Raw genomic sequence first — 20,304 nt, 5'->3', positions numbered from 1 at the left:
CAACTCCCAACAAACTTGTGAAAAAACCTGCTAACCATCAAAAGTTCAAAAAGGGCAATATTCTGATCATTCAGGCCTCTAATACGTGCAGTAACAACTTCAAATTAAGGCTAGAGCCCAGACAATCGATGGCATTCAAGCATATCAGACATCCAACAATACCACACCTTCATAAGAAAAATGTGTCTGAAAATGTCACAAATATCAAAAACTCTATTGCCATGAAAAGAGCTGTCTGTTATGTTAAAAGGAGACCTGTAACAGAATATATAACAGAAATAATGATGAACTGCAATTGTAAGGGACCTCTGCCTATTGCTCCAGAAATAATATGGGTGTTTCAGACAAGGCCTTAAAACAGCAAAACAGCAGCATATAGTCTGTGGAAGAAGGTCAAATTTATATTCATTGACTAGGATTCATCTGGTCAAATTAATTTATGACCTATACACATTAATAATAAATGCTTAATCTTATTCTAAAGAAGGCCTTAAAACAGGAAAAATGCATCCCAAAGTTCTTATTTTTTCAAAAACAAAAACAAAAATCTGTAAGGACAGCCTAGAATAGCTAGTTTGCACACAGCTGTCTAAAGCTTTGAAAGAAGGCCTCTGTGTTATGCAAGATGAACTGCTCCACATGGGGACTCAAGCAAGGTCTTTCTGTAAAAATCTTAGAAAAATCTTGCCAAGCATCTGCAGATACTTTTAATGATTCTGCTAGAGGGTCAATCTGGTCAGTGTCTCATAGTATCTACACTGGAGGAAAGTTAACAGCTGTTAGACTTAGCTACAGATTTTCCTAACAACAATAACAAAAACACTGCTTTTCCAGGAGTTTCAGAACTATTGTACTAGTTTTCAGTGATCTGGTCTGAGCCAAACGAGTGGGATAAAAATCTGATTTAAGAAACCAAGGGCACTGACTGATGAGTAGAGCTCTCACTGACCCACTGAACGTGTCTCTGGGAGAAAGTTGCTCATTTCTGAGAAGCAAAGTCACAGATACCCAAGGTCTATATGTATCTCACACCAACAAGCTTCACTGATACAGGTACAGGAAAAAGTCAGTGTGAAACTTTTGATATAGAGGTTGTATATGCATGTGTGAACGAACGATTATCTAAGATATGTAGACCTAAAAATATAATACCTTCCTTACTAGCTCTCCTAGTTTGTGCAATATATTCAATATGTATTTGATAAAAGTTATTTAACACAGTCTTGATATTATGGAGGTACTGAGCATGTGTATTGTTCACAGTGGAAAATGGTATAGGAGCCCTGCAAAGATCTTTTGTCAAGTACTAATCAATAAGTGAGGCATATAGTAATATAAAGGGGGTGGGGGGCGGGGAGGTGTTTGGTGTTGTTGGTTGTTTTTTGTTGTTGTTTCTGTTGTTTGTTTTCCATTCTCATGACAGAAGAGTCCACAACCTGTACAGTCATTATTCCTCAGCTTCCTCAGTTCACAACAGCTAACTTCTAAGAATAAGTAGTTTCATAAGTAGTTTGAATAAGTAGTAGGCCTACTGTGCTCATGATCTGAAGTAGTTACTTGGACTATTAAGAAACATTTGCATTCCTTCAATGCCTAATTTTTTTCTGGAAAGGAAACAGCAACTAAGCTTAAAGATATGATGGGAAAAAATCAGCATTAACAACAACAAAGTAAACCATTGGGATTAGTTTGGAAGACTGAATTGGTTGGTATCTGGCTCCAGAAATTCTGTGGGCAATTGTTCTTTTTTCACCATTATAAAATCCAAGAGCATCAAGGATAAATCTGTAGTCCCTGTTGTGCCACCTCAGCCTCTAATGAATTTAGCCATCTGAACCTGCAACAACATTCCTCAAAGTACAGCGTTCTGAATGTAGCATTTCTGGGAATAGCACCAAGATCTGACAGCAATCTCTGTATGTGTTGTTAATGCCTGTGGCTAAATTTTGTATTTCAGAATACCTTAAGGCATTGGGTACTGTGGATATTGGGCAATTCTGTGATGATTCAAATTCAACTACATTGAAAGGTACTGTGGCAATTACTGTTTGATAATATTGCTTTAGGAAGAGAGAAGCCCCTTTCTTCCAAAGGATACATTATGAAATACTAGAAGTTATAAGAGTACACAAAGTCACCACGCATTTTGAAAAAAATGTTACATTTTGTTGTATATTGTACTGTTATGCTGTGCCATTGTCTGGAGCAAGCTAAATGAATTCTTTTTGCTTTCTTTTTGCCCTTTTTTTTTTTGGGGGGGGGCGGGGGGGAAGGAAGGGCAGGGGGGTGTTGTGGAAGGGGAAGGCAATATTCAGGAGAAAGTCCTAAGCTATGTCTATACTATCCTAATTTTCATATCTCCAATTTTAGGCTTATGTGGTCTAATAGAAATTTTTGATTCTTGAATGCTGTTAAGACATATTTTGCCTTACATACACTAGCACTTAGCATTATTAGTGCTACGGGCCTGCAATTTGCAGCTCTGTAAGCTTCTCCCTAAGCCATTGAGGCAGTTTTCCAGAGCCTGCATATCAGTATTTTGCCCTTCCTGTTCTCATACTCCTCTCCTCTCCTTTCCTTTCTTTTCCTTTCTTCTTTTCTTTTCCCTTCCTTTCCTTTCTTTTTTCTTTCCTTTCCTCTCCTCTCCATTTCCCTTTCCTTCTCTTTTCTCTCTTCTCTTCTCTTTTCCTCTTCCCTTCCCTCCCCTCCCCTCCCCTCCCTTGCCCTTTTTCCCCTTGTGCATTTCTGAGGCAGGAATGAGTGCTGTTGCTATTTTAATTATTAGTTATCATTGGCGGTGTGGTGTGGGTTTTTTTCAGTCTAGATATCTTAAAATCATTTCCCTGATACAGAACATATGTCAATTAAAATAAAAAGAAAATACAAGGAATTGATTCATTGATTCCTTTGCTCACCACCCCACCCCCCCCAAAAAAAAAAAAGATTCCCAAAGATTTATGAAAAACTCTGAAAAGCATGTAACAGTCTAGAAAAAGCCTACATTCTTCAACCTTTTTTTTCTATTTTTTTTGTGTATCTTAAAATGTTTCTTTCTGAAATAAAGAAAAAATATTGCTCTACAAAAAAAAAAAAGAGCTCCTCTTCATCCAAACTTTTTATCAATCTTCTCTAGAAAACTTCTTCTGAGCTATCTCTTTACATAAAATTTAGTGTTTATTTATTCATAGAAAGTGTGCCCTATAAATAATCAATCCTAGTACATGTCCAAGCAGAGAAAAAAATGGTATGGTATAAGGTAATAAAGTAGGATGTAGGGGAATTTTTTTCCTCCTCCATTTGATGTTTTGTCCTCCCGTACACGAAACTTCCACCTGTCTAAACACAAAATTTGAGAAAGTACTGAAAGAGTTAGCATGGATTTGGAATTTAAAATATTTCCACCTGACTAATTAAACAATCCTCCTGTTCAACAAGAATCATCTAATGGAGTCAAATAAATATAACAGAATTTTATCTTCAAAAATCATTAGCTTAAATACTAAGACTATTTACACAGTAAAATGTGTGTCATGTTTAAGAATCTCATTTTCAACAATTTCTGTCCTTTTCTTAGCTTTTCAGAGTTACAATGTCAAGACAGTTAATGCAATTAAATGAATTTGTGATGGACCATTTCACTTACATTCACTAGGGCAAACATATATGGCTGGCTGGTAAACAATTTACTGCACAGAGAACAAGTTCTCAGTTGAAAAGAGGTATCTAACAAATTAATACAATAAATGATGAGATGTTAGCTGCAAAAAGATAAATCTCTTTTTTTTTTTTTAGCACTAAATTCATACTTCTAGACAGTCAAATATCAGGTACAGCACCACCGAAGACAATAGTAAAAAATAATATTAAAACAGTGCTAATGAGAACTTAGTCATGTTTTTTCTCTCTCAAATATACAGCTTACAGTAAGCGAAGAAAAAGTGGCTCTTGTATACATTATGTCCCATTATGTGCATGGGGGAAGCTTGTTAAGAACATGAAAGAAAGGTTGGTACTCTGCATAATCTGAAGAAAAACTGATGCCTGATTTTAGATGTCATCAAAGATCTACTCTTTTAAAAGACAAGATTTTGGGCTGGGCAGAGGCATGTCAAGTTATTTTGTCTGAAAAGGTGAACAAAGAATATTTGTAACTATGAAATATAACTTAAGTGTGAAGTAATGGTACAGCAGCCTATGCACAGAATCTTCATCAACTGTTACCTTAACATCTTTGAGTGATGTACTTGAGTAGGATGAAGATAAATTTTACACTAATTTTCTACTGTTTTCTATGTACCAGTGACAGAACCATCAAAACCCACATAGCTTGATAAGCCTGTCTTTATATAAAGTAAATTTCTTCACATTGTGCACTTAACTCTCTGCAAGACTAGTTTATCTCAACACCTGCAGGTGAATAATTACATTTGCCATATTGGAAAAACAAGCAAATAAACAAAAACAAAACAAAACCCCTCCAAAGCATGTATCTGGAAATGAAAAAATGAAACCAAAAATGTGCTTTACTATAATTGAGAAAAAATAAGATAAAAGGTTCCTAAATAGAAGTAAACTCACAGTGAATATAGTTTCCTTTAAAAAAAAAAAAGTGATATTTTAATAGAATCATAGAATCATTAAGGTTGGAAAAGACCTTCAAGATCATCTGATCCAACCATCCCCTACTACCAATGTCACCCATTAAACCATGTCCCTAAGCATCATGTCCAACCTTTCCTTAAAAACCCCCAGGGATGGTGACTCCACCACCTCCCTAGGCATTCCAATGCCTGACTGCTCTTTCTGAGAAGAAATGTCTCCTCATTTCCAACCTAACATCCCCTGGTGCAACTTGAGGCCATTCCATCTAGTCCTATCACTAGTTAGTTAACTAGCGAGAAGAGGTCGACCACCAGCTCCACACAACTTTGTTTCAGGTAGTTGTAGAGAGCAATAAGGTCTCCCCTGAGCCTCCTCTTCTCCAGAATAAACAATCCCAGTTCCCCCAGCCACTTCTCGTAAAACTTGTGTTCCAGACCCTTCACCAGAGCCTTTGTACTCATCTGGACACGCTTCAGGGCCCTGATATCCTTCCTGTAGTGAGGGGCCCAAAACTGAACACAGCACTCGAGGTGCGGCCTCACCAGAGCAGAGTACAGGGTGATGATCTCCTCCCTGGCCCTGCTGGCTACACCATTCCTGATACAAGCCAGGATACTGTTGACCTTCTTGGCCACCTGGGCACACTGCTGGCTCATGTTCAGACAAGCATCAATCAACACCTTCGGACCCTTTTCCTCTGCACAGCTTTCCAGCCACTCTGCCCCAAGCCTGTAGCATTGCATGGGGTTGTGGTGACCAAAGTGCAGGATCCAGCTCTTAGCCGTGTTGAACCTCATCCCATTGGCCATCGATCCATCCTGTCCAGGTCCCTCTGCAGGGCCTTCCTACCCTCCAGCAGATCGACACTTCCCCCCAGCTCGGTGTTGTCTGCAAACTTACTGAGGGTGAGCTTAATTCCCTCGTCTAAATCATCAGTAAAGATACTAAAGAGGGTGGGCCCAACACTAATCCTTGGGGAACACCCCTCATGACCAGTCACTAGCTGGATTTCACTCCATTCACCACTACTTTCTGAGCCCGGAAATCCGGTCAGTTTTTAACCCAGCAAAGAGTGGATCTGTCCAAGCCATGGGCTGCCAGCTTCTCTAGGAGAATACTGTGGGAGACTGTGTCAAAGGCCTTGCTGAATTCTAGGTAGACCATGTCAACAGGCTTTCCCTCATCCAACAGATGGGTCACCCGGTCATTTAAGGAGATGCGCTTGGTCATGCAGTACTTGTCTTTCATGAACCCATGCTGGCTGGGCCTGATCCCCCCGCTGTCCCACATATGCTATGTGATTGCATTCAAGATGACTTGTTCCATCACCTTTCCTGGCACTGTGTTCAGGCTGACAGGCCTGCAGTTCCCTGGGTCCTCCTTACAATCCTTCTTATAGATGGGCATCACATTAGCAAGTCTCCAGTCATCTGGGACCTATTCAGATGACCATGATTGCTGATAGATGATGGAAAGCAGCCCAGCAATCACATCCGCCAACTCCCTCAGTACCCTTGGGTAGATCCCATCCGGCCCCATGGACTTGTGACAGTCCAGGTGGAGCAGCAGGTCTCTGACTGTTTCCACCTGAACTGTGGGGAATTTCTTCTGCTCCCTGTCCCAGAATTCCAGATCAGGAGATTGAATACCCCAAAGATAAGTGGTCTGACTAGTAAAGACAGATAAAAAGAAGTCATTAGGAACTTCAGCCTTTTCCTTATCCTCAGTAGTGATGTTCCCCCTGCATCCAGTAAAGAATTGAGTTTTTCCTTGGCCCTCTTCTTGCTGTTAATATATTTATAAAAGCATTTTTTATTATCCTTTACCATAGTGGCCAGGTTGAGCTCATACTGGGCTTTTTCCTTCCTGATTTTTTTCTCTGCAAATGCTGGCAACTTCCTTGTACTCTCCCCAAGTTTCCTGTCCCTTCTTCCACTGGACATAAACTCTCTTTTTCTCCTGGACACTCAGCAAAACTTCCCTGTTCAGCCATGCCCCACCGGTTCATCATATGGGGCATGAGGACAGCCTGCTCCTGTGCCTTTAAGACTTCCTTCTTGAGGAGCATCCAGCCTTCCTAGACCCCTCTGCCCTTCAGGACTGACTCCCAGGGGACCCTCCCTACCAGTGTCCTGAACAATTCAAAGGCAGCCCTCTGGGAGTCCAAAGTAGTAGTTTTACTACCCCCCACCCCCCCTGACTTTACCAAGGGTAGAGAACTCTACCATGTCATGGTCACTCTGCCCAAGACAACTGCCTACCACCACATCTCCCACCAGTCCTTCTCTGTTCGTGAACAGCAGGTCTAGCGGGGCACCCCCTCTGGTAGGCTCACTAACCAGTTGAGTCAGGAAGCAGTCTTCCATGTACTCCAGGAACCTTCTAGACTGCTTCCTCAGGGCTGTATTTTATTTCCAGCATATGTCTGGTAAGTTAAAGTCCCCAGGAGAACAAGCACTGGTGATTGAGGGACTTCTGCCAGCTGCTTATAGAACAACTCATCCGTCTCTTCATCCTGGTTTGGCAGTCTATAACAGACCCCCACTAGGATGTCCACCTTGTTGGCCAACCCCCTGATTCTTATCCATAGGAACTCTACCTTATCATTCCCAACCCTGAGCTCAACAGCATCGAAACACTCTCTAATATAGAGAGCCATGCCACCGCACCTCCTTAGGTTCCTGTCCCTTCTGAAGAGCTTGTAGCCATCCACTGCAGCACTCCAGTCATGGGAGTGGTACCACCACATTTCAGGGATGGCAAGTAGGCCACAGTTTGCCTGCCACTTCATGGCTTCCAGCCCCTCCTGTTTGTTGCCCATGCTGTGTGCATTGGTGTAGATGCACTTCAGCTGTGCCATTGCCCTCACCCACAATCCTGGAACTGCTCCCACAGGCTCATCTCTGTCAAGCCTCTTTTCCCACCCTGTCCCCCTTCATACCTAGTTTTATTTGGAGAAAAAATATTTTAAAAGATTATTAAGAAGAAAATAGACTTTCTTTCAAAGAGTACAATCTATACCCCTGTGGAGTGATATTGATACGGAGAATCATATTTTCATTCTTATCCATATAGTGAACCTATTTCTAGTATATTGCACCCCCTCAGACAAAACTTAACTCTGATCTTCCAAAACATCCCTCTTGTAAGTCTGTCTTGACTGATATCTTACTACTACAGGCTCTCCAGAACATTTATTATCATTGCTCTCACTATTCTACTTTCCCTGCTCTAGCACCTCTACTGTCCCTATTTGTCATCCCCTCATTCCTACACTTGCCTTACATTCTCAGTTTTTCTTTAGTGAGTGTCCTGTATATGTTTTGAGAATCTACCCCCAATGGCAACTTACTTCTTACCTCATTCCCTCTAAGCTCATTCTTCTTTTTCTATGAAAATCCTATTCAATGTTAACCTTTCTTTGAAACTGCTAATCTGTCTGCAACGCATTGCACATTTATAGTCTCTGACTAGGAAGGGCATCTTGAGGCAATACAAAGTATGAAAAGGATAAACATTAAACCAGGCTAGGAATTTGGGGTGGGGAGAGGGGGAGGGATGGGTGTCATTTGAGAAACATCCCTTATCTTGCACAGAGGGAAAGGCAAAAATTAGAATATGAAGTCTCCTCATCTTACACATAATTATTCCATTCACTGCTTAGCTTTCAGGTCTTAAGAGGTAGAAATGGTGTTAAAAATGCCATCATTACTGTTGAATTTTCTTCCAAAAAGGAATTCAACCATTACTTCACCACCCTTATTGACTCTTCTTGCTCCAGACAGTATCTTCTCCAACCTCAATACAATTCATTGTGAAAACAAAACAAAATAAAACAAAACAAAACAAAACAAACAAAACAACAACAAAACAGCTTACTATTTGGTAACATGGCTAACCGGCTTCAGAAATCAGTGAAATATCAAGTCTAGCCAAGTAGTAACTCTCCAGGGGCAAACAGAAACTAAAATCTACTATGGAAAGGTGTTTCTGTGAAGTGTTATGGTCCAGTGATCATAACTCATATACCAAGTTCAAGAGTTACTTAGCTTTCCATTCTTATCTGATAGCTAAGAGAATTCAGCACACTACCACTATTACAATTGCTCCCATCTTGTGTTCTCTCAGCATTGCTTGTGTAACTTCTATATTGTTAATGTAATTTCTAGTGCCAGAACAAGAAATCCTTTACAAAAAGGCACTCAAATTCAGCATATCAGAAATGTGAATATAAATCACTCATGAGAAAAGAGTTTTTTGCTCTACCTCTTGAAGCTGCCACCACCATATTGACCATTATTACACCTTTAATAACTCATAAATGGAAGAAAGCTTTGCGAGGGATCTGGGATACCAAGACAAATTAAAAACTTAAGAGACAAGAAAGGAAACAGAATATTTGCAGGTAAAGCATAAACACGGAAAATGAAAGATTGTAACTACATGTTCTAATTTCAGTTTTCCAGAGCCAAAACTCTTAGACAAGACAGATTTAAGCAGGAGGACAATTCACTAGAACATTTTATTTCTAAAGTAAATAGAGAATGGAGAAATCAGACTGATAATTCCAACGAGAAATATCTATTTGCTATATTACAGAACAAATGAAAATGGGACAGCTCTTCTAGTAGACAGCTACTTTCACTTACACTTGCAGTTTACTCCATGACCATGGCAACTCAATGTAGGACAGTACTACAAGCTAACTACACCAATAACTCATTGCATTTCAGTAACATCACACCTCTGTACCAGATCAGGACAGAAAAGTCATTGCAGAATGTCTTGCACAGTCCTGTAAACTGGAGAAGCTGGCAGCCCATGGCTTGGACAGCTACACTCTTTACTGGGTCAAAACTGGCTGGATGGCTGGGCCCAGAGTGTGGTGGTGAATGGAGTGAAATCTAGCTGGTGACTGGTCATGAGTGGTGTTCCCCAAGGGTCGGTGTCACCGTCCCTGGGGGTGTTTAAGGAAAGGTTGGACATGATGCTTAGGGACATGGTTTAGTGGGTGACATTGGTCGTAGGGGATGGTTGGACCAGATGATCTTGAAGGTCTTTTAAAACCTTTATTATTCTATGAGTCTTACTGTCTCTTTAAATTTTCTCTATTCTTCATATATATGTGCCAGCTGACCTGCATTACCAAATTCCTAAAGCACTGTATTTGAAATGTTATCTATATGTAAAGATGGCATCAAACTGATATAAACTCTAAGCATTTTTTTCAAAAGTCATAATTCAAACACAGTTCATATACAAGGTCTTGAGAAAAAGAAAGGCTTAACAAATACAACATTAAAAAAGTAATGTTTTCTTAATAACTAACCTCTTTAGATGGAAGCAATACGTCCACCTTTCCACTATAACTTCTGCACCTGATCAAAGTATTATTACAATGAACATGAAATTAATATGCTGCATCTTACCTGAAGACATGACTTCCAGATCCAGGGTTAATATCCAGTTTCAATAAATACTAATATTTCATCTGTCAAGACCAATGGATCTGCATCATCTGCGCCATAATTCACCACCTGCAGATTGGAAACTACAGACACTAAACAACTCTAATTTCAGTAGCAGACCTACTGCTGGCTGTGTTAAACAAATTCACAGCCTTGGACACCACAGCTGTAGTGGGTTTACATGGCAAGGTTTTTGTAGCAGGGGGCCATAGGGGTCAATCTGTGCATATTTTGCAGAAAGTTCTACTTCCCCTCACTCCATTGTGTATTGAGAACTTATCTTTGCTTTCATGTAGATGATGTAAAATGCAGCAGGAAGACATTTCAATAATTACATTACTGATAGAGACATATTTGGCTTGGGAGACTCCAACCAACAAATCAGTGACTACGTACTTGACTGAGATGCAATGCTCTATCTGATGAATGCTGTCCTGAAGTACTGTGCTGAACCATCTGCTCTAAATTTTGGGTGAAGGGAACATCTAATACAAGAATAACTTGCTAGCTGCTGCTTATGGCTGCCCATCAGCATTTCAGTGTTGCTGCAATTCTTTTGCTTATGCCTGAGACATCCCATGAAATACAGAAATAGTCCTATTCGTTACTATTTTCAGAGAGTTTTGGTAATGGCAGATGTACCAATGATTCACATGGGCATCACCTCCTCTTCCAATATTCCTCTGGAATCAAGGTGAGTTTTTTTTATTCTTTTTTTTTTTCTCAGAATATCCTATAAAATAATATTGAAATCTCTAATGTAGAAACAGTACAACTGAAAATCCAGGGATATAACACACTATAATAATATGACAAAGCTAGTAGGGAGATAAGGAGAAAAACGAAACAAAACAAAACAAACAAACAAAAAAAGAAATTAAAAAAACCTGCCTCTTCAGCACATACACAGATATTGAGAACCCCTGTATGGAAAGGTGTACAAATTGGATTTCTGTACTTCATTAGTTTGATTACCAACAGGTACACAGCTTCTGTTGAAAAATAAATCCAGGAAACTTCAGGAAGAAATCATAGAAAACAGCAACTCTGTGCAACCATTTGTCTTTACAAACACAGTAACCAACAGAACAAGAGTTGAGACAGTACATGCTCCTACATCATCTAGTATACTTTTCTACTGTATATAATCATCTGCACCTGTAAAAGCTCTTCAAAGAAGAGATGGAGTTACGTAATTTCATATACCGTACTGAGTTGTGTTTTTTTTTTTAATTATTTTTCAAATAAGGCAGTTTTATCAGCAGAACTTAACACGTTCTCGTAAGCTGTATGACGTTGCCAGTCTTATGCAAATACTACATACGTACTTTATCCAAATGCCAGCTACTCATAGGGTGTAACAAAAAGCTTTTTGAAATCAACAGAAATCTTTGCACTGAATCCAACAAGCCTTGGTCCCGTAACACTAACCTGTTAATGGTCTGTTAACCTTGGTCCTGTTACATGAGTCTGTTAATGTTAATGGTCTATGTTACATCCAGTGAGAAAATGAGCAAAAATCTATCGTGCATTAGATTGCATATACCTTAGATCTTATATGGTCCCACATGAACAAAATAATGATTTTTTTTTTTTAATTCAAAATGACATCTGGAAATCTTTCACAGCAAATCAAAAAAAAGGTAGATCACATGTCAAATTATAAGTACATTTCCTATAAAATGTTTATTTTTATTTTTTGTAACATGTATCTATATACGCCCAAGTACTTGAAAGAGATATTTCACAGGGGATATAGATTTGTGGAGAATTATAAATAAAGTAGTAGAGAATAAGTAATATATATAAAATATATGCAGAAAAACAAACAAACAGAAACAAAAAAAATCATATTATTGACAAATTTTAAGTAATTGCCTGCTCCACTTTTTAATATCAGAGTTCTGTGTAATGTCTGCAAAAAAAATATTTAATAGAAGAAAAACTGGCTGCTACAACTACTTTGCAAGTGGCTGTAGAAAAAAAAAGTCTAAAATCTAATTTTAAAATGTCCGTATAAAATGAATACATAGAAATAAACACAAATAATCTGGTTCCATTCCAAATTCTATATTTCAAAATCACAGTGCAAAAGTATGGCATATAATGTATTTTTTGTTTATTTAAAAAAAATAGGTCTTTGGAGATGATTACAGCACAGGCTGCCTTGGAGGAAAAAAAAAAATCATCATAAAAATACCAAACAGAAGAGTTATTAAAGTTTGGCCACTTCTATTTCAACTGTGCTCAAAAGCTTAAAAGAAATCTTGTTATAGAAAATGTAAGTAATTTGTTTGAGCTCACTTCGTACAGTTCTAAACAGTTTTTGGAAGGAACAATTGTTGCCATTAACTTGTCTATTTTTCACTAAGAGTCCAAAACTGACTTTAAGAAGCTTCTAAAGAATCTCGATCACCAGCCCAGAGATGTCTGGCAATGATATCACAACATCACCACATGATGGCACTGATTGACATGGCTGGTCAGTCGTACTAGGACCATGAACTTGATAGTAAAAGTACAGAGCACAGTACCAACAATTTGAAATTTGGTTCCCCCCAGGTCTGTATTGGGCCTGTAACCGACGCAGACACTAAACCAATAAGTATTTTCAAAATAATCAAACCATTAGACTACTTCAAGCAACACTTTGGGAAACAAATGACTATTTATGATTTTTCTCTTCCATTTCTGGCTATAGTAGACTTCTTTTAAATGACAGTGGCTACCTGCACTTGGAGAAAAAAAGGAAATGCCTTACCTCTGAAATAATTTGTACTGAGAAGCAGTAGGTTACCTATTTTTGTCTACTGCATTCAACAAATGCAAATCTGAAATATACTATTAGAAGTTTACTACCATCAAAACATAACACTACAGTCTTACACATTTCATCTATCGTCCATTATGGTGAAATATTGAAGTGGCTTAGTCTCAATGATTTGTGTAATTAAAACTCAAAAATATTTCTCATTATATTCATTATATTACAAAAAAATCAAATAAAAGTAAATAAAAATGTTTTAATTCATTCTACATAAGAAATCAAGTCAGCTACTTCAGAAGTAAATATAATTGGATGTTGGCTAATCAAAGAAAAGAAACATTATATTGCACAAATCCTTTATTGTTACATTAAAAGAAACAATCTTTAATATGACTCTGTTACAATCTGTGCAATATTTAAAAATAGTCCCTCTGCAAACAGTAAAAATGAATACTTTTAAATGAAGTTATACGAATAAGAGAAAATTGTGACAGCTATGCAGTACTCATGTTTTCAGATATAAATATTTTTTTATATTTATCAACTGTAACTCAAATATTTTTCCTAATAAAAAATGCCACTCACTTTCAAAGCTTACGTCTTGAAAGGCTCAAGTTCCCCAACAAGTTGCAAGTCTCAATGAGTACATAAACAACAGAAGAAAGACAAGCATGGAAAAGTCCTAACCCTCAACTGAAGCTAGTCAGTGGTATGCTCTTACCAAAATACATCCTATGACACTAAGTGGTGTGTGGGCTCAGCATAGAAGACAGCAGAAAGAAAGAATTATACATTGTGACATCAGTGACTACAATTTATTTTTAGATTATTACAGTACAGATCTGAACATGCTTAGCTAGGGATCACTCCAGCATGTGGTAATGCATTTGGTTTGAATTAGCCATGCTTGTGGTAAAGCCTCACTGCGGATCTCACATAAAAAGCCATCTTCTAGAAGGGCTGCTTCTATTCTCACGCGAGTTGTGCATGCAAAACATAAAGTATCTCTGGGTCATATACATCTTACTTTTAACGACAATATCCAGAAAGAATTCCTCCTACTTTACATGGTATAAAGAGAGATGAGCTTGAATATAGTATCTTCAGAATAATTTCCTACCCTTTGAATCCACTCACTACAAGCCGTTTATAAACTGTATTTTTCAATTTTCTCTAACCTTAAATCTATTTCAAGTTGTGAAAAGTTGAATAACATTGTGCTTCATTTTAATCAAAATAACTTTGCAAGAATATTACCAATGAACCTAATTTTTCCTCTGCTAGACAGCAATGCCTTCTCTTGTGTGGCTTCCCCCCCGCCCCCCCAAATCCAATCTGAGGACTTCTAAAACAAACAGAATGAGAACTAGAGAACTATTAAAAGGTGACAGAGTTGACAGAGTTGAGTACATAACCCTGTCAGATGTGGGGATCGAAATGGCTCACAGCATAAATGCTTTACAAACATTGCTTGAATGCACCTGAGCTGAACTGTGACGGAGGATAGCTGCAGTTGGAAATGAGAGCCTTTATTGATTTTTGCAGCTCATGTTTATGTTTTGATTTTATTAGGATTTTTAAGACTCACAAATTTATAATCCAGTGCACATAACTAACCAATCTTACTCATGCTGAAGAGATCTTGAATCTCGATGACAAGTCTTCGAGTGACAGAATGACTAAATTATATGCTGGTTATAGCATGATGCTTATTCCTGTCCTACCCAGGTGGAGCTGTTCTTTACACTATGTGATTCAGCCATCAAATAGCTGCATGCGTGTTTGAAAGGCCAAGAGGAGGCTGTATTGAGAACCTGTCAAAAACAAATGTGCAAACCTCTATGCAGCAGTCAGTAAATGTTCCTTGAATCACTCTTTTGTTAAAAAAAAAAAAAGCGAAACAAATCCTTGTTTCTATATGATATCTGTAATACAAAGCTTTAGTTAAACAGCTTTTCTTTCTGCCTCGTGTCTTCATCTCTACATGACAGATCTTCAGCTAAAGGATGCCTATTAAGACCAAGATATTTACCAAATGTAATAACTGTGAGGCAAATTAATCTACCCGGGAATGTGGGACTACCTAAAAAGATAGCTACGCCACGAGGCTTGCTTTGATTTGAATGCATTGTGATGCCTTTAAAAAGATTAAACTTCATCACTGACCACCAGACTTAGCTGAAAAACAGAAATCATCAGGAACTTTTGCATTTACAGTCTACATGTTTGTAATACAGCACTTCACTTCAAAACAATACCAGGCAAGTAATCACTCCATCTAGAAACGTAGAAGGAAGAAAATGTATTTTCTTGTCTACATATATGCTTTACAGTAGAGATCAAGACTAAAAGGTTTTTATATTCAAAGGAAAATAAATAAATAAATTAGACATGAATCAGAATTCTCTTGAGGACCAATATGTTTTGGATGCCAAACTTAATTTAAGTTATAATACCTGGTGCAACTTAATAGGTTGCACTTGCATACAGCATACCAACAATGATTGCACCCATATAATTACACCTATACGGTACACAGGCATATGAATCGAGAAGAAAGAGCAATAACAGCTCCATTTATACACAAAAGAGTAATAATTTCAAGATGCTAAGAATAAGTAGGTCAAAAAAAATGGAAAAAAAATATTCCCAGAAAATTCCATGCCACTATAGATCTTGCTGGGTTTGAGTTACCAGAAACTGCATGGCATGTTTTCATGCTCTCAGTCTTTAATGTTTATTTGGAATATGATTCATAAAACAATGCATATAACCCGTTACTCAGAAGTATAAGCAAAAAAAAAAAAAAAAGGTCCAGGATATCCACATAGGTATTACCTACATAGAGGTCTATATAGATGCTATTAATTGGTGAAATATCAAATACATATTTTGTAAGTAAAATTAAATGTAGGGTTCATTAGACATATAAAATTAGTTCGCCACTACAAAGCAAAGTTGTGCTTTCATCCAGGAATTAAAATTAATGGACGTAATTCATTATTTTCTTATGGTGACAGAAAACAAGTTTACTTCTTTAGTGCTAACAAAAGACTTATACTTCTAATAATTAATAAACTTTAATTTGTGTCCCATAGGATGTGGACTATTGCCCTTCCATTTATAGGAGATATTTAAGGTGGCAGTTACATTGATGTTTCAGGAAGAGAATATACCAGAGATTTCCATTTCGGTCGAACTGCTTGTAAATTCATCCAACAGAGCTTTGCTTTCTAATCACCTACTTCTAAAAATATGCAGGTATACCCCTAACATTAATAATCATTTAAAAACAAAAGTCAGTCTAGAATTTGCTGTCAACACTGATCAATCATGATTAAAGAGTTGTGTTTTTTTTTTTAAGTGGCGATGGCTTGTTTTTAAATACAAACCATCTGAGCGTGTGCATGCATTCATGCCATCAGTTCGCCCACAAAGCCTATACATGAAAAAAAAAAAAAAAAAAAAGCCATCGTTTAAACGTCCACATCCGCCGCTGCTCCGCTCCCTGTACCACCAAGGCTTTAAAGGTTTAGACCGCCGCACTTGAGGTGCACCGCGGCGCTCCTTCGCACCTCAGCCTGCCTTTGGCGGCGTTTGGACGCCCCCAGCCCGCTGCCCCCACTCCCCCAGCCCCCCGCTCCCACACCCGGCCGCCAAACTTCCCTCTGCGCCTCGCGTCCTGCCTGCTCAGGGCACCGCATCGACGGGGACGGGGACGGCAGGAGCAGCGGGCGCGGGCCCACACCGCCACCTCCTGGCCGCGCCCCGCCACCGCCGCACAAACTTCTCTCCCTTTCCCCACGCCGAGCGCCGAAAGCGGCCAAGTTTCCCCGGGGTGGGGGTGGGGGTGATGTGGTGCGGGGGGAGGTCGAGCTGCCGGCGCCCCCGCTCCCCCCGCGCCGCCTGCCGGGCGTCCGAAAGGGCCACGGAGCCGCCCCCGCTCGGCGGGGCGCAGGGGGTGGCGTCGGCCTTTCCCCGGGGAGGGGGCGCAGCCCTGGCGCCTCCCGCCGCCAGCCCCCGCCTCGCCCGCCCCCGCCCCAGCTTTGCAGAGAAGCTGATATACTGTCGGCCGGGGTGGGGGTGGGGGGGTGCTTCTTTTTTCTTCTGCCTTTTTTTTTTTTTTTTTTTTTGCTTTTTTTTTTTTTCCTCCCCCCATCCGCCGCCGCCGCTCCGCGCATACTGGTGCTGGCTCTCCCCAGTGCCAGTCCCCGCTCCATCACGTGCGGGAACCCATGCCCATCACAAAAGCGGGCATTTTACCCAAGCCCGGAAAAGGAACGAAAGAAAGGAGGAAAAAAAAAAAAAAAAAAAAAAGAAAAAAAAATGGAAGAAAAAAAAAAAACCACCACAGAATAGCTAAACCAAAAGCGGGTGCACAGCTTAATCCAAGAAGAGCCAAGATTTCCTCTGAACAGCCGCCTCCCTCGTTCTCAACGCCCCCCCCCTCCCCCCCCCCCCGCCACCCGCCATCCTCCCCCGTTCCCTTTTTCTTTTTAGTGGTTGTGGTGGCAGCGAGGGAAGTGGTTAACCAAAACCCGACGTGTTGGTTTTGTATTTCCCTGAAAACCACAAGCGCACACAGAGCATGAGGTACTGCTCCAGCCCCTCTCCGCGCTTGCAGAAAACTGTGGCTTCGCTCTTTCTCTCTCTCTCTCTCTCTCTCTCTCTCTCTCTCTCTCTCTCGGTACTGCAGATATTTTTCCCTCCTCTCCTCCACACTCTTCTGTTTATTCGGCTGTAAGGCAGAGCTACTTTGTAAACATCTCACACAGAACCCTAGAGCCTTTCCAAATAGCTGATTGCACCAAAATGCCTCCAAATTATGGTGCAAGGGGGCTATGGGGGTCGAGACCTAAGCGGATAAAAAATAAATACATTTGCATATATACACATATGTGACATCGAGATCACGCATGATGGTGGAGATGGCAGAAAGAAAGTATCGCTTTATAATGATGGGAAAAGTAAAAGCACAGACGACTGCAGCAAACTGCTCGCCCTTTGCCAGAGTATCAACTGCAACACCTCTCCCCCACCCCCGCCGTGAAAAAAAAAAAAAAAAGCAACTGAAAAAAATGAAAATGAACACGCAAACGGTAAATCCGGTACTCCTACCTTAACACTGGAACAGATGCAGAAGCATAACGGTCTTTTTAACACAGCCAGATTCTTTCAGGAAATCCTCTCAGGGTATCATGCAGCCGGGATTATTCACACAAGGTCCTTACTTTCCTTTTTGGAATCCAACGCGATTTGCTTCTCCAAAGGAATGCAACGACCACGAAGGGGGTAAAAATTAAAAATAACAATAGGAAAAACAACAACACTGGATCTGAAAGAAACTCGCGTTCTCGCTTGTCAGCAACCTACATTCAGGCAGAAAATTAATTACAATCAGTGCAAGAGGGAGAGTTGGGTCTGCGAGCAGGAGCTGTGATTGCCTATGCAGAGAGACCGAGCCGGAGAGAGACTGATCTGCAAGGCAAGGCAAGCTGGGAGAGGGGGAGAGAGGTCCAGGCTGTACCAGGCGCTCTCCTCCTGCTATTGGACCAAACTGAATGAAATTTACAAAGCCGGCAGCCAATAGCTCTCCGCAGTCTCCCCATCACTACAGAAACCGTATCTCCATCCACAGCCTCTCGCAAGGAGCATCTCATCCCCGTGTGAAGCGTCAGTGCAGGGCTGGCCAGGGCCTGGGGGGCTGAACAGGTGGGCACGTCGCACACAGAGAAATAAACGTGTTTTCGTATGTGTGTATGTCGGGGGGGGGGGGGGGGGGAGGGGGGGGGAGTTATTTGTGTGCTCACACAGCTTGGACTGTTACTCTTCCTGCTCCACAATACAGCAAGTGCAGTCTTGGTTAACCCTTCGAGACAGCAGTTTCTCCAGTGCCAGCCTGTTGTTACCAAATTCACCCATATGCTGTTACACTGAGCTAACAGTTTAACTGTATATCAGTCGCCAAAGTGTTTTGTTTTTGTTCCCTTTCCTCCTATATAAAAACAAAAGAGTAGACATTGCTCAGTTGTGAATTTTTTGTTTTGTTTTTGATTTTGTTTTTGTTTACATAAGGAGACTAGTTTAATGTCCCTATTTTAGTCAGCTAACCATTGTTGTGAAGGTCAAGCATAATGGCTGAAGAAGGGGCTCCATGGTTATTGCTCTGCACTGCCAAGTACAGAGTCTCTGGTTCACTTCCTGTGTACAATTTCAGACTAAGGCTGGTGTAGCAAAGATGTGCTCAGGCCTCCAACAGATACGCCTTATTTCACTCCTCAGCATGTTCCTTTGAACAGTTTAGTAACAACAGTTAACATTACCCAGAGTGTAGGACCCCAAACTGAAACCAGGCATGGGTTGATTGAGTTCTCCAATGAGGCAAAAATAAAAATAAAAATAAAAAGGTCTTGAAAATATTTTAATCATTTGAAATAAAAATCATATTCATCAATAAAAAAATCATATTCATGCCTTGATGAGATTTTCTGTCACAAGAGTTAGACTTCATACAATGTGTTTTTGACAGTTTAAAATGCTGAAATAACAAAATAAAATCAGCATCTCTACTGTTGTAGGTGTTTTGTTTCTACCACAATGTCAGATCCCCAGAACAGAACAGATAGTGCCTTATTTTCTCAAATTTGAGTTCTGTCTGTGATATTGGACTTATCAATCATTTCTGTGCTTTCCTGTTTCAAGCAGTAGAGGAATACATACTATCTGATTTAAAGATACCACCTAGCCGACAAAATAGGCCTGTTATGTGTCTATTCGTATATAGTGTCTTGTTATATTGTATGAAGGGTCATATCAGGATCACTTCACTATCGATTAGGAAGGGATATTCTGTATTTAAACATTGTAAATCTAAGTAGTGTAATGAATTAACTTAAAAACTTTTAAACAATTCAATTTTTACATTAAACTGTTAACTTATTTGCCAGTGAAATATTTTTTTTTATATTACTTAATTACATGTTTTGCCTTACTTAAGTGACTCTAGCAGCAGGTGTTCATGCAAGTGAATTTTACTGCTTTTGTTATTTTAATAACGCACCCAGAATGTGCAACCAGTCATATTGCTTGACTGAGTGAACATTTTGACACATTTAGAAAAGATGTCATCTTGCACTGCCATCTGTCCCAAATTTTGCAGGACAGTCTTTATTTTGATGAGTATGTCATGCTTTTTACAAGATAAATTTGGAGGATATTAAAGTATGCACTAGTTAATTTGACTAATGATCTCCCACCTGTATTGAAATGTCAGAAGACAATTTATTACAAGTTACTAAAGAATTCTCTTATGTTTGTAACTAATGTTTGCATCTATAACCTAATTATGCACAAAAACAGCAATAAAAATAAAGTTTCCATAGACTCTAGCTAAGTATATGATCAAAGGTTTCAAGTAAAAAACATTTGTTCAGAACATTGGAACGCAATTTTCTCATTTTTACAACT

At 39.6% G+C, this 20,304-nt stretch overlaps 1 protein-coding gene across 16 annotated transcripts in view; it reads right to left on the bottom strand.

Annotated features, from left to right (window-relative positions):
* NLGN4X (neuroligin 4 X-linked) overlaps positions 1-18,474 on the bottom strand; it is a 203,171-nt gene extending 184,697 nt beyond the window's left edge. For 8 of the 16 annotated variants that reach the window (XM_083819355.1, XM_083819356.1, XM_083819352.1 and 5 more), the window contains exon 1: positions 17,956-18,474. The gene's annotated coding sequence lies outside the window, so the exon portion shown is untranslated. Of the gene's footprint in view, positions 1-10,031; positions 10,140-17,955 lie in introns of all 16 variants that reach the window. The other 8 variants (XM_083819347.1, XM_083819348.1, XM_083819353.1 and 5 more) reach the window with 2 other exon arrangements.
* Between the last annotated feature and the right edge of the window lie 1,830 nt (positions 18,475-20,304).

This window comes from Anser anser (assembly GCF_964211835.1).
Source record: "Anser anser genome assembly, chromosome: 1".
Lineage (NCBI taxonomy): Eukaryota > Metazoa > Chordata > Aves > Anseriformes > Anatidae > Anser > Anser anser.
The sequence above is the reverse complement of the archived record's forward strand: the minus strand, read 5'-3'. Positions and strand labels throughout refer to the sequence as shown.